Below are 13,323 nucleotides of genomic sequence, written 5' to 3' on the forward strand. Positions count from 1 at the left end.
TCTGGGGGTTACCACTGACCAGAAACTGAATTAGACTAGCCATATAAATGGCAACAAGAGCAGGTCAGAGACTTGGAATCGTGCGATGAGTAACTCACCTCCTGACTACCCAAAGCCTGTCCACCATCTACAAGGCACAAGTCAAAAGTGTGATGGAATACTCCCTACTTGCCTGGGTGAATGGAGCTCCCACAACACAAAGCAACCCGCTTGATTGGCACTCCATCCACAAACATTCACTCCCTCCACCACTGACACACAGTAGCAGCAGTGTGTACCATCTACAAGATGCACTGCAGGAGTTCACCAAGGTTCCTTAGACAGCACCTTCCAAACCCGCAACCACTACATCTAGAAGGACAAGGGCAGCAGATAGATGGGAACACCACCACCTGGAAGTTCCCCTCCAAGTTACACACTATCCTCACTTGGAAATACATCGCTGTTCCTTCACTGTCACAGGGTCAAAGTCTTGGAACTCCTTCCTAACAGCACTGTGGGTGTACCTATACCACATGGACTGCAGTGGTTCAAGAACGCAGCTCACCACCACCTTCTCAAGGGCAACTAGGGATGGGCAATAAATGCTGGCCCAGCCAGCAAACCCCACATCCTATGAATGAAGAAAAAAAAATTTGCTGTACTCCATCTTGTGCTTCAAGAGAGAGGGAAGTATGTCAGGAAGTATCGTGCTAACTGGCTCATGTGGCTATCATGGTTAAATAGTTAGCAATGTGTCCAAACTGTGTGATGTTGGTGTGAGCTTTGCAGCAGTGCTAAATGTCTGAGGGTGTGGTGAAGCATATGAATGTCAAGTATGAGTCCTGATTTATAGAGATCGTTGGTTGGTGAGGGATGGGGATGTGGTGAATTGAGCAGTGGGGCATTATGGTGGAAGTATGCCATTAGAAGATCATTCACTGGCCTTTACTACTCATATGCGGTTGTTAAAGATCTTGCAGTGCTACATCTAGGTTCTTGGGGCTTGACTCCTTATATTAATCTCGACAAGTATCTGACCCCATTGCGTTCTAAGCGTGTGTCTGGAGGCCTCTTGGAATCCTAAAGATATAGATCATCTCTCCTTTTCGCCTTCTGCATCAAGGCCTCCAATGCAGCATCCAAAAACCTTGGAGCCTGCTCTCACCCAAGTTACGCAATTCATCAATGATTTTCAGGTCAGAGTCATTTCCTGCACAACTGCCAATACATGTTTCAGCCACAATGCACTTCCCCTTTAAGAGCTAGCTTGAAGTGATGTTGGCCACTCACAATACTAGCCCCCTGCTAAATGCACCCAACCAACCAACAGCACGGTTTGCACTGGCTGGATGCTGAAGTCATTTAAATGAGCAGGTAGCACTAAGTTGACATGTTGCCTGCATTGCAATCTCACAGGTTAATTGTACATCACAATTCCGATTCGTGTTTTGGGGACTCTTAAATTTGGGGACTCTTAAATTTAGACCCCAGTGTGAGAACATATTGTCTTACATAAACATACAGGGCACTGCAAATTACTTTTTATTGTGTAGTAAGATACACCAATCCTTTTTGTTTTCAAATCCACCATCCTCCCCAATTTCCATTACCCCCATGGCACTATTGTTGATATTGCTGAAATCTAGAAGAAATTAATGTCCATTACTGTTTATAGAACCAAGATTTTTCAAGCTTTCTTGTTAACGCCAACATTTCCGATGACTTCTGACTTGATCCTTCCTGCACAAAGCACATTGGACAATGGTTTTCACCAAACACCGGGGTAGAGCAGCCACAGAACTTTCCACTTATTCCTTACTTAGGAGATGTCAGCCATACTCAAACAGGAAATAAATACCTCTTGAAACTCAGCAGTTTCCTTATCTCTTGACAACCACAACATTTGGCATAATAACTATCATTTCAATCATTTGGGATTCTTACTGTTCTGAGAACCGTCTGTTTGTTATCTTTGTAAACCCAGCACATAATCAGATGTGAATTTTCTCCTGTCACTGTCAGTAAACATGTTTTTCGCAGTAGAACTTGCATAACTTTTACTTTATAGGTTAGCTGACAGGGAAAAATCCAAAAGGTCAACATTTTTTCACCTGTGTTAATGTTAAATCTCAAGGGGACAGTGAATCACATTAACCCCTGATATACCTTGTTTATCAAACGAGTGAAGGGAATGACATAACTCTGAAACCAGTCAATGTTTGAAATGGATAATTGCCAAGGGGAGGAAGCATGGTGGCATAACAACTGCATGGTTGTGGTCAGCCATGGATTGTTAAAATACATAATGTCCTTGGGATCCCCTCAACTGGTAAATTCCCAATCATAAGTTAACTCAATGGATCTCAGGTGCTTCATACAACACCTGTACACCTGCAGCGTTAATCCTCACAGACCAAGAAATTCCTGTTCCATCCTGAGATTGCATAAAGCAAGCCACAGAAGTGGTGTGGCTCCATAATTCTCCATGGTGCCCCAGTACTAGGAAAGACTAGAACAAATGAATGAGGGCCCCAGCTTTTGGTTGCTGTTCAGCTTTCCCAGCTGGAAGGGGACATCTGGAGATGCCAAATGAAAACAGAATTGGCGTCTACTTCAATGACTCCCTCAGCCTGTTATGCTCACTGTACTAGCTTACAATTAAAGTACACTTACTGGCGAAAGGCATCATAAGGTGCACCCCAATGGGGATCTTCTGACAAGAGAATGTACTCCAACCTCTTACCTTCAATCTCCTAATCTCTCCCTTCATTCTTTTGTTGGTAACTTTAAATTTATTCCCTCCGGTTACCAATCAGTGTAACTAGATTTGTTTCCTGTTTAATTAATCAATGCCCCTCATAATTCAGAATACCTCTATTGGATCTTCTCTTAGATTTCCCTGTTGCACTGAATCCAGTATCTCTACATCTTGTAAAGCTGGTATTATCCTAGTAAACTCTGTATCGCATCTACAAAAGACAGAGATTAATTTGTTTTACCTGAGGAGTGTAACAACTATTGCAAAAGGACAGATGTCAGGCCAGTATTTTTAAATTAAAACTGAAATGGTAGATCATGGGATCATGCCCGTAATTCCCATCATGATTATTTCCTAGTCTTTGCCAAGCTCCATTGGAGAAGCAATGAGCAGATGTAAGTGCCTCCCCATGGAATGCTGTGATTCTCCCCAAGGTGTTGCTGCCCACCTATTGGCAGCTGGTTATAGAATTGCACTGGCAGAGGTCTGGGAGGTTGTACATCCTCTTGGTTGAGTTTGAAATATAATTCAGGTAGACTAAAGACAAAGTGGGAAAAAGCAAAATTTCTTTTTTTTAAAAACTGAAATGATAATGTTGTAGGACCTAAATAAATTTGTTAGGTTTTACTAAGTCAGACAGATACTCGTAAATCTCAAATACTTGGGTGGTGTAAAGGATCAACACACAATTGGCATCGGGGTTTGATTCCAGCTCAGACTGAAGGGTTAGAAGTCTCTCTTTGTACTTCCATTTAATGTGATGTTAGCAGTTCCTTTGATTGCCTTGCAGTTTTGAAAGGAAATCAGAATGATTGATTTGTTTATGACCTGTTTGTAGGCAAGCTGGAACTGCCTCTAATTTTGCTGCCACCATACTTGCTGCATAAGCTCAGTGAAACTCAATCCTTTGTGGCTGATTGCGTTCTGTAATGTGACTTTTTTTCCTGTGACCAACAGTGAGCAGGAAATCAAATCCAAAACAAAGTACATTAAATCACTCCTAATAGTAGCTCCCATCATAACGAAAGGTGGTTTTACTGCAAGACATTACTTCTTTTTAATATATTTCAGTGAAAACTAAGTTGCTTCACTTGTCTTGCTTGAGTTTCTATTGTTCATCCCGATGCATAAATGTGTCCTAATTGGACCTTTGTTCATATTACAAACCTTTGAACCCTTGAGCAATGAGTTTAATGCAAAGATAATGTGTATACATGCAGATGTAAATGATATTCTACATACAAAATAAAACCCTCAGTGTATCCTTTAGCAATGACTTATATAAATATCTGTACAGTTTGACTTCCTTGCTGATATTTATATGGCCCCAAAACTATTAATGAAAAGTCTTGTGGGGCCCAGACATTGGCACCCCAAATTCCCAATACAGGCTTTTTGCAGGTACAGTTCCATGCCAGGTGCACAAAATTTGTATACATCATCTTGTTGTAACTTTTAGCATTTTATTTCATACTATTGTTAAGGCCCTGATATTTACAGGGAACCAGAGAGTGTGCAGGAGAGCACTGTAGTGCAGGAGAAACCAAGTGAGAACAAGGACCTCATAAAAAATTTATTTTCCTTTTCTTGTTCGGCAGCCTGTCAATTTGGAAAATAAGCCACAGTAGGCCGCAGCCTTGGCAATTGAATTGCGGGCCGGGCTGTAAATCAGGTCAGCATCCTGCTCCTCCTAACCCACAAGGGGTGTAATAAAAAGCACTTACTTTTTGTAGCCCATGCCTTCATTTCACTCTTAGATTTCCTGAGCCCTGGGAAACTTGGCTGACAACCGTTAACTCTAAATCAGGCTCCAATTATATTGTGGGAGTCTGATTTAACTACACTAATATAGTGTCCACAGCTCCTAGATGAGGCACTGGCATGCCTTGCTACCCACTGTTGTAAAAATGGCAATGGGTGTATGTAGTGGGTTGGGGTCACATTTCCCATTGTTTAAGGTCTAAACTCCCCCAAACCACTTTCTGCCCTTCTGCCCAACATTGGTAATGGGAGGGGGTGTAATATCAAGGCTATAGTGTAATTAAGCTTTAAATTAAATGCATATAAATAGCTGGTGTCTCACATGTGTGTACCATGCTTCATTTAATGCCAGAAATACGTCAGCCCTGGAATATGATGACACATGTATGCGTGGTATTATGACTGTGATGGGAGGAGTGCACAGCTTATCTAGCCCCATTACTCCACAGGTCGTACCATTAGTGTAAATGTTCAATTCAATTACCAAAATGGCCAATTATTTACCTTTGACTACTGTTAGACCCAGAATAAAAATATTTTATCCAGGTTTCTTTCAATAATGAAGTCTTATGGCATCAGGTCAAAGATGGACAAGGAAACTTCCTGCTGATGACCACGTACCGCGCTTCCCTTAGCTGATGAATCAGTGCTGCTCCATGTTGAACACCACTTGGAGAAAGCACTTAGGATGGCAATGCCATAGACAGTACTCTGGGCGGGGGACTTCAATGTCCATCACCAAGGGTGACTCGGCAGCATCACCACAGATCGAGCTGGCCGGGTCCCAAAGGACATAATTGCTAGACTGGGTCTGTAGCAGCTGGTGAGGGAACAAACAAGAGGGAAAAACATACTTGACCTCATCCTCACCAATCTGCCTGTCGCAAATGCATCTGTCCATGACAGTATTGCTAGGAGTGACCACCTTGTGGAGTCCCATCTTCACATTGAGGAGACCCTTCATCGTGTTGCGTGGCATTACCACCGTACTAAATGGGATAGATTTTGAACAGATCTAGCAACTCAAGACTGGGCATCCATGAGGCGCTGTGGGCCATCAACCGCAGGAGAACTGTACTCGAACACAATCTGTAACCTCATGGCCCGGCATATCCCCCACTCTACCATTACCATCAAGCCAGGGATCAACCCTGGTTCAATGAAGAGTGCGGGAGAGCATGCTAGGAGCAGTACTAAGCATACCTAAAAATGAGGTGTCAACCTGGTGAAGCTACAATACAGGATTACTTACGTGCCAAACAGCATAAGCAGCAAGTGATAGACAGCTAAGTGATCCCACAACCAACAGATCAGGTCTAAGCCTTGCAGTCTTGCCATATCCAGTCGTGAATGTTGGTGGACAATTAAACAACTCATTGGAGGAAGAGGCTCCACAAATATCCCCATTCTCAATGATGGAGGAGCCCAGCACATCAGTGCAAAAGATAAGGCTGAAGCATTTGCAACAATCTTCAGCCAGAAGTGCCGAGTGGATGATTCACTTTGGCCTCCTCCAGAGGTCCCCAGCATCACAGATGCCAGTCTCCAGCCAATTCAATTCACTCCATATGATATCAAGAAATGGCTGAATGCACTGGATACTGCAAAGGCTATGGGCAATAGCACTGAAGACTTGTGCTCCAGAACTTGCTGCACCCCTAGCCAAGCTGTCCCAGTACAGCTACAACACTGGCATCTACCTGGCAATGTGGAAAATTGCCCAGGTTCGTTCTGTACACAAAAAGCAGGACAAATCCAAACCAGCCAATTACCGCCCCATCAGTCTACTCTCCATCATCAGTAAAGTAATGGAAGGGGTCAACAACGGTGCTATCAAGCGACACTTGCTTAGCAATAACCTGCTTACTGACACCCAGTTTGGGTTCCGCCAGGGCCACTCAGCTCCTGACCTCATTACACCCTTGATTCAAACATAGGCAAAAGAGCTGAACTCCGGAAGTGTGGTGGGAGTGTCTGTCCTTGATATCAAGGCAGCATTTGACCGAGTGTGGCATCAAGGAGCCCTAGCAAAACTGGAGTCAATGGGAATCAAGGGGAAAACTCTCCGCTGGTTGGAGTCATACCTAGCACAAAGGAAGATGGTTGTGGTTGTTGGAGGTCAATCAGCTCAGCTCCAGGACATCACTGCAGGAGTTCTTCAGGGTAGTGTCCTCGGCCCAAACATCTTCAGCTGCTTCACCCATGACCTTCCTTCCATCATAAAGTCAAAAGTGGGGATATTTGCTGATGATTGCACAATATTCAGCACCATTCATGACTCCTCAGGTACTGCAGCAGTCCATGGCCAAATGCAGCAAATCCTGAACAACAGCCAGGCTTCGGCTGACAAGTGGCAAGTAACATTCGCACCATACAAGTGCCAGGCAATGACCATCGCCAATACGAGAGAATCTAACCATTGCCCCTTGATGCTCAATGGCATTACCATCGTTGAATCCCCCACTATGAACATCCTGGGGTACCATTGACCGGAAACTGAACTGGGCTAGCCATATAAATACTGTGGCTACAAGAGCAGGTCAGAGGCTAGGAATCCTGCAGCTAGTAACTCACCTCCTGATTGCCCAAAGTTTGTCCACCATCTACAAGGCACAAGTCAGGAGTGTGATGGAATACTCTCTACTTTCCTGGATGAATGCAGCTCCAACAACACTCAAGAAGCTTGACACAATCCAGGACAAAGCAGCCTGCTTGATTGGCACCCCTTCTACAAACATTCACCCCCTTTACCATGAATGAACGGTACCATCTATAAGATGCATTGCAGAAACTCACCAAGGCTACTTAGGCAGCACTTTCAAACCCATGACCACTATCATCTAGAAGGACAAGGGCAGCAGATAAATGAGAACACCACCACCTGCAAGCTCCCATTCAAGCCACTGATCACCCTGACTTGGAAATATATCGCCGTTCCTTCACTGTCACTTTGTCAAAATCGTGGAACTCCCTCCCTAACAGCATTGTGGATATACCTACAACACAAGGACTGCAGGGCTTCAAGAAGGGACCTTCTCAAGGGCAATTAGGGATAGGCAATAAATGCTGGCCTAGCCAGCAACGCCCACATCCCATAAATGAATTTTAAAAACTATCTATCTCTTTAAAATTCCCCAGCACACTCTCTCTCTCTCTCACACACACACACACACATGCACAAACACACACACACACACACACAAAGGACAAACAAATAGTGTGTCTGCAGAGATGAGTGGTTGAAGAAAAAACTTTATAAAAAGGATATCGTTTGTAGGGTTTTGACACTGTGTATCTGGTGCTCCCTCATACAAGCACCAGTTGCTTGTCCCAGTAGATGTCTGGAGGTTCTCACCAACGGAGCTTCAGCATGGAGGAAAATAGAGCCTGACCAATTCTTCACATCTCAGCCTGTCAGGTTTCCAAATAAGGATAAGTTTCCCTGAGATGAGGCTTCCTAGCTGGAAACTGATCACCACATGGTATTTCAAGCAAGGCAAGGAGAGTGCGAGCTGGGTAGCTTCCCCCCTTCTCAGTTCATTCCCAACTGAGTTCATAACAAGTTCAAAACATAAAGATCCTTCACGAGGTGATTTCTGGTAAATCACCAGGCCTTTGCTGTCAGAAGTGTTTTTTTTATATCAATTAAAGTGATTGCAGTTCAAATAAACAAATCACTCTCCTCCACAATTGCCATGCTGGTCATTTAGCTGGCATCATGTGATTTCCTGGAAAAGACATGATTGCTCCAAGATGAACTTATGACCTTTTTTAAAAAAAATCTACGTCAGCTCCCAAGTGTCAAATAATGCAATGTCCTTCCAAATGTTTAATGAAAATATGATTATGAGCCCAATTGCTCACAATGGCAATCTCAATGGAATTAAATCAGAATGGGGATCTATGGCAAGGATATAAAGCTTCAAAGAATAGAAATAAAAATAAGTGAGCTAATGAAAGTGGGAAAGATTATTAGCAAGACAGGCATATGCAGGAAAGTACCAAGCCAAGAAAATAATTGGGAGTGGATGGTAGTGTTGTCAGAGGCAGCCTCAGTAGAAAGAACTTGGAATCTTGCAAAATTATTCCAGTGGCAGGGCATGACCCAAAATGTCAGAGAGAATAAACCCTAAAATAGAGTCAGCTAATTCTAATCAATCCAGTTGACCTGAAAACTCTCTAAGTTCCCACTTAAAGGAATGCTGAAGGATAATATCCTAGCTGATCTTATCAAGAACTTATTTAAATATATATGTGACCTCCATTTGTCAGATGATTGGGACTGAGATCACCTCCAACTGTGTGGGTGGAAACCCCATGCCAGTGGCTCTGAAGATCACAGTACACTCAACTTCTGTGCCTCCGCTCTTTTCAGGAGTGTCCGAATCAGCTGTCCACAGTTGAATCAAGCTGGTGATAGATGCTCTGTTCAGATGGGTAATGGCATTTATTCATTTCCATACAGACAAAGCCAGCCAGGCTGAGTGAGCCAGAGCGTTTGCAATGATTGCTGGCTTCCCCCGCATCCAGGGTGCTATAGACTGTACACATGTGGCCATCAAGGCGCCAGCAGGTGAGCCCGGTGCCTTCGTCAACAGGAAGGGCTTCCACTCCATGAACGTGCAGATAGTGTGTGATCACAGGATGCTGATTCTACAAGTCTGTGCAAGGTACCCAGGCAGCTCCCATGACGCTTATATCCTGAGACACTCCCAGGTACCAAGGCTCTTCAGTGTTCAAGTCCGGAAGGATGGATGGCTGCTTGGTGACAAGGGCTATCCATTGAAAAGGTTTATGACACCTCTCCACCACCCAAGAACAGAGGCAGAGCAGCATTATAATAGGAGTCACGCCTCCACAAGGGCGCTGATAGAGAGGACCATAGGTCTTCTGAAGATGCGCTTCTGATGCCTGGACCGTTCAGGGGGGGCACTACAATACCCCCCAGAGCGGGGGTCACTGATAGTGGGTGCATGCTGCACTCTCCACAATCTGGCACTGGCAAGGGGGGGAACCACTGGAGGAAGAGGATCTTGAGGCAGGTCCACAAGCCACAGAGGATGAATCCAGTAGTGAGTCAGAAGAGGAACACGGTGAAGAGAACGCTGAGGGCGTGGAGACAGACCTCTGGATCCTTCATGGAGGCAGGGACACCAGGGATGCCTTGATCCAACGCTCCTTCAGCTAGGCTGCTAAAGATCAGCTTTCACCTCATGCCAGGGCTGCTGTCTCCATCCCGGATGTCTGAAATGACCCTTTCATTTGAACCCAAAGTCCACTCAATGCCTGTATCATAAAGTTTAGAGCCATTCACATCCAGCATTACATACTGGTGTACCCTGCACCAAAATAAAGGTGAGGCATACTCAGGCCATTATGACAAAAACAAAAAGTTTATAATTTGCACAATCAAAATTAACTGACATTATCATCTCTGGTGTTCATTTCCACACCAGTAAACATTTAAACAAAACATTACACAACAGAAGATCACCCATGACCAGTCCCTCTTGTGTTCATGGTGCCTTAAACTTACATTTGTGAGTGCTACATTTTGGTGCTCCCCCACACCACCCACCCCACCTCACTGGCACTGGCATTGGAGGCAGCCTGTTGACTCTGCTGTCTTGATGGCCTTGGCAGTCATCTTCTGCTGGCCCAGCCTGTGAGAGAGCAGTCAGTGCCACGGCTGGCATCTCTCCAGTCACCAGAGCCTCATCAGATGCCACAGGGTACACCAGTATGTAATGCTGGATGTGAGTGGCTCTAAACTTTATTTTACAGGCACTGAGTGGACTTTGGGTTCAAATGAAAGGGTCATTTCAGGCATCCAGGACAGAGGCGGCAGCCCTGGCATGAGGTGGAAATAGATCTTTGGCAGCCTAGCTGAGGGAGCATTGGATCAAGGCCTCCCTGGGGTCCCTGCCTCCCTGAAGGATCCAGAGGTCTGCCTCCAGAGGGGTGGAGGAACTACTGCCAACATCCAGAGCGCCCTGAGAGGAGCCCGCAGAGACGACAGGCAGCTCATGCACTGATGTGAGGTCTCTCTGGACCTCCCTGCTCAGCATTGATGGATGGGCACCCAGCTGCGATACTGAGTGCCTCATCCATCTTCCACTCTGGCACTGACCACCTGAGGTCAGTGCCTGTGTGAGGACTTGCAGGTCCGAGCACAACCCCAGGAACCCCTGATTCTGTCCCTGGAGCTGCCTCTCCATGTGAGTCGTCACTCTCTCAATGGAGGAGGCAGTGCGCTTGGCCATGAGGGCTAATGCAGGGCTTATGCTCCACATGGACTCTTCCACAACAGAGACCATGGCACACAGACCCTCAGGGATCTCCACCAGATCCTCCTGCTCATCCCGCTGGACATCATTTGCCACCTAATGGACGACTCCAGAGGCTCATCATCTGCCTTCGACTCAGCATTGTCCTAGCCTCCAGCAGCCCACTGACTGCTGGCGCCCTGGGCACTCTCTGCCAACGCCTGCACATCAAGTGAGCGTGAAGTGCTCTCACCACTGTGCACCAACATTTCAGCCGAAGGTCTAATGCCCACCGAGGTGCTGGTATCTGCACTGGTGCCTGATTCAGAGACCGGGTGTCACACAGGTGCAGCTGAAGCCCAGTGGTCCTCTGGCATCAGGGGTGGCTTTTCGGGGTCCTGCGAATGACTGCCTGCTGGTGAATCTAAGGGAAAACAAGGACATGTCATTAGTTTAAGTCGTCACACTGTCACTGTGCATGCCAGGCACCCTGGTGAGACAACGGAGGTCTGCATCATGGTGCCATTGTCTTTCAATGATGAATGGGGATGGCAGGTTCGAGGCTCCCATCAATGAAGAGACTACAGAAAAATGTTTGCACCATCCAAAACTCTCACCTCTGTGCATTGCACCCCAGTCTCTCCATGACTAGCTGAATGAGGTGTGTGGCGCCTCTTCAGCTCCAAGGCGTACTGCTCAAATCTGGTCAGTATTAGAAGGTCTGGGGGGGCTTGCCTGCCTGTCTGTGACATCTTTATGTTGTTACGGCTTGTCTTCTCCTGAAAGGACAAAGGAGCATTGATTAGTCCACGCGTACCTGCAGCGCCATTGCAGCTTGGCCAACCCCACCTGAGGAACACCTTGCAGGGCACATCCGAGTCATGGCCCTTGAGCCACAAGGTACCCAGTTCAAGCAGCCAGGGCTCACCCCCGTGGCCAACTCGGGCATCATCTAGCACCCCTGAGTTCCACGGGGGCCCTGTCCCAGCCCTCAACACTTTACCACACTGATCCATGCCAACACGGTATTCACCCTTCCTGAGCACAGCAGATTGTTGAACCTTTTGTGACACTAGACCCATTTGCACCACACAACATTGTGGCTGCTGACCTGTGCTGCAACTTCCCCCACAAGCTTTTTTGCCTGTTGTTTGTCTCCTCCTTCCATCTCTGGGGACGAGGGTGTTCCTTCTGGCAGCCACCTTATCCAAGAGCACCGGGAGGTACTTGCCCAAAAACCGAGGGGTCGAGTGCCCACCCGACCTGCCCTCCCGCCTGGCGTCTCCAGCTGCTGCTGAGGCCATAGCTTCACTCTCCAGAACGCAGAAGATATGTTCTTCCATGGCAACATTTAAGGTGCTGCCTGTGCAGTTTTTAAATCGCCTGCCGGGTCGCCATTGGACCCGAAGCCTGACAGGCCCCTGCCCCTGCCATGCCCTTCCCGATCATTGGGAAGACGTATTTCACACTGGGTGGGCCTTAAAACATAGAAAAACATGGCAACGTTAGCCAGAGATGTCCACTTCACAACTATATATATATATATATATATATATAATGTATATAAATATATATATATATATATTATTTCTATTTTTTTTCACATTTCATGGTACTAACATTGCAGCCTGAGACACAACAGGAGCCGAGGGCAGAATCCTGGGAAAGAGGTGGGAATTAGGGCCCAAAAAGGCACTGAGGGAGTGAATTGATTTATGCCAGCACCGTGAAATGGACTCGTAGCAAATTGGCATCATGCCCAATCTGCTTTCTGCTAAAGTTACAGAACAATATGTCAAACTCTTTTTGGAGACTTAATTCCTAGTCTCAATGTTGCTTTTATTTGGTTTGAAATTAAATATCTTGGCAATATTTTCCAATATTGCTGCTGGCATAGACCATGAATGTATTCCTGAGGGGAGGGCTTTAAAACAGCTGGCAGAGATCTGATGCTGCAGCAGGATATAAAACCTACTGTTACTTAAAGGGAAAAAGGGAGCATGAGAGGAGGCAGACAAGAAGGATGACAGTAAAAGGCAAAAGGAAAACAGCTAACATTAGTGAGTTCTCCTCCTCAGGACTCCTCTGCATGACAGAAAAACATTTAACAACCTCACCAGAGCTGTCAAGGTAAGCCATTTGCTTTTTCTGACCCTTTCTCGTTGTTCCTTTACATGTGTGTCACTCCTTAATTTATTATTCTTAAGATATTAGAGGAGTCAGTGTTCAAAATAGGATCTGACCATGAGAAAGTAGAGGCTCTGCTCTGGGTCTGTTGTATACTAATAGGCTAATGGATGGAGATGGATTGCTATGATTAGTCAACAACTCAATTATCATTGTATTATGTGACTATCAGGATCGTAGAAAGAGAACTAGCTAGACTTTAGTATTGTCATCTAGCTATTCCTGTGGACCTGCAATGAAGCCAGCTGTTGGCTTCCGAAGATGCTCAGAGGTCAGTTTGTAATAGGATTTTATAGGCCTTTATATGCCTCCTCACTGAATCAATGACTACTTAAGCAGACACCTTCTGAGCCATCATCGAATAAATGG

The sequence above is a fragment of the Cetorhinus maximus genome, chromosome 1, assembly GCF_964194155.1.
Source record: "Cetorhinus maximus chromosome 1, sCetMax3.hap1.1, whole genome shotgun sequence".
NCBI classification, from domain to species: Eukaryota; Metazoa; Chordata; class Chondrichthyes; order Lamniformes; family Cetorhinidae; genus Cetorhinus; species Cetorhinus maximus.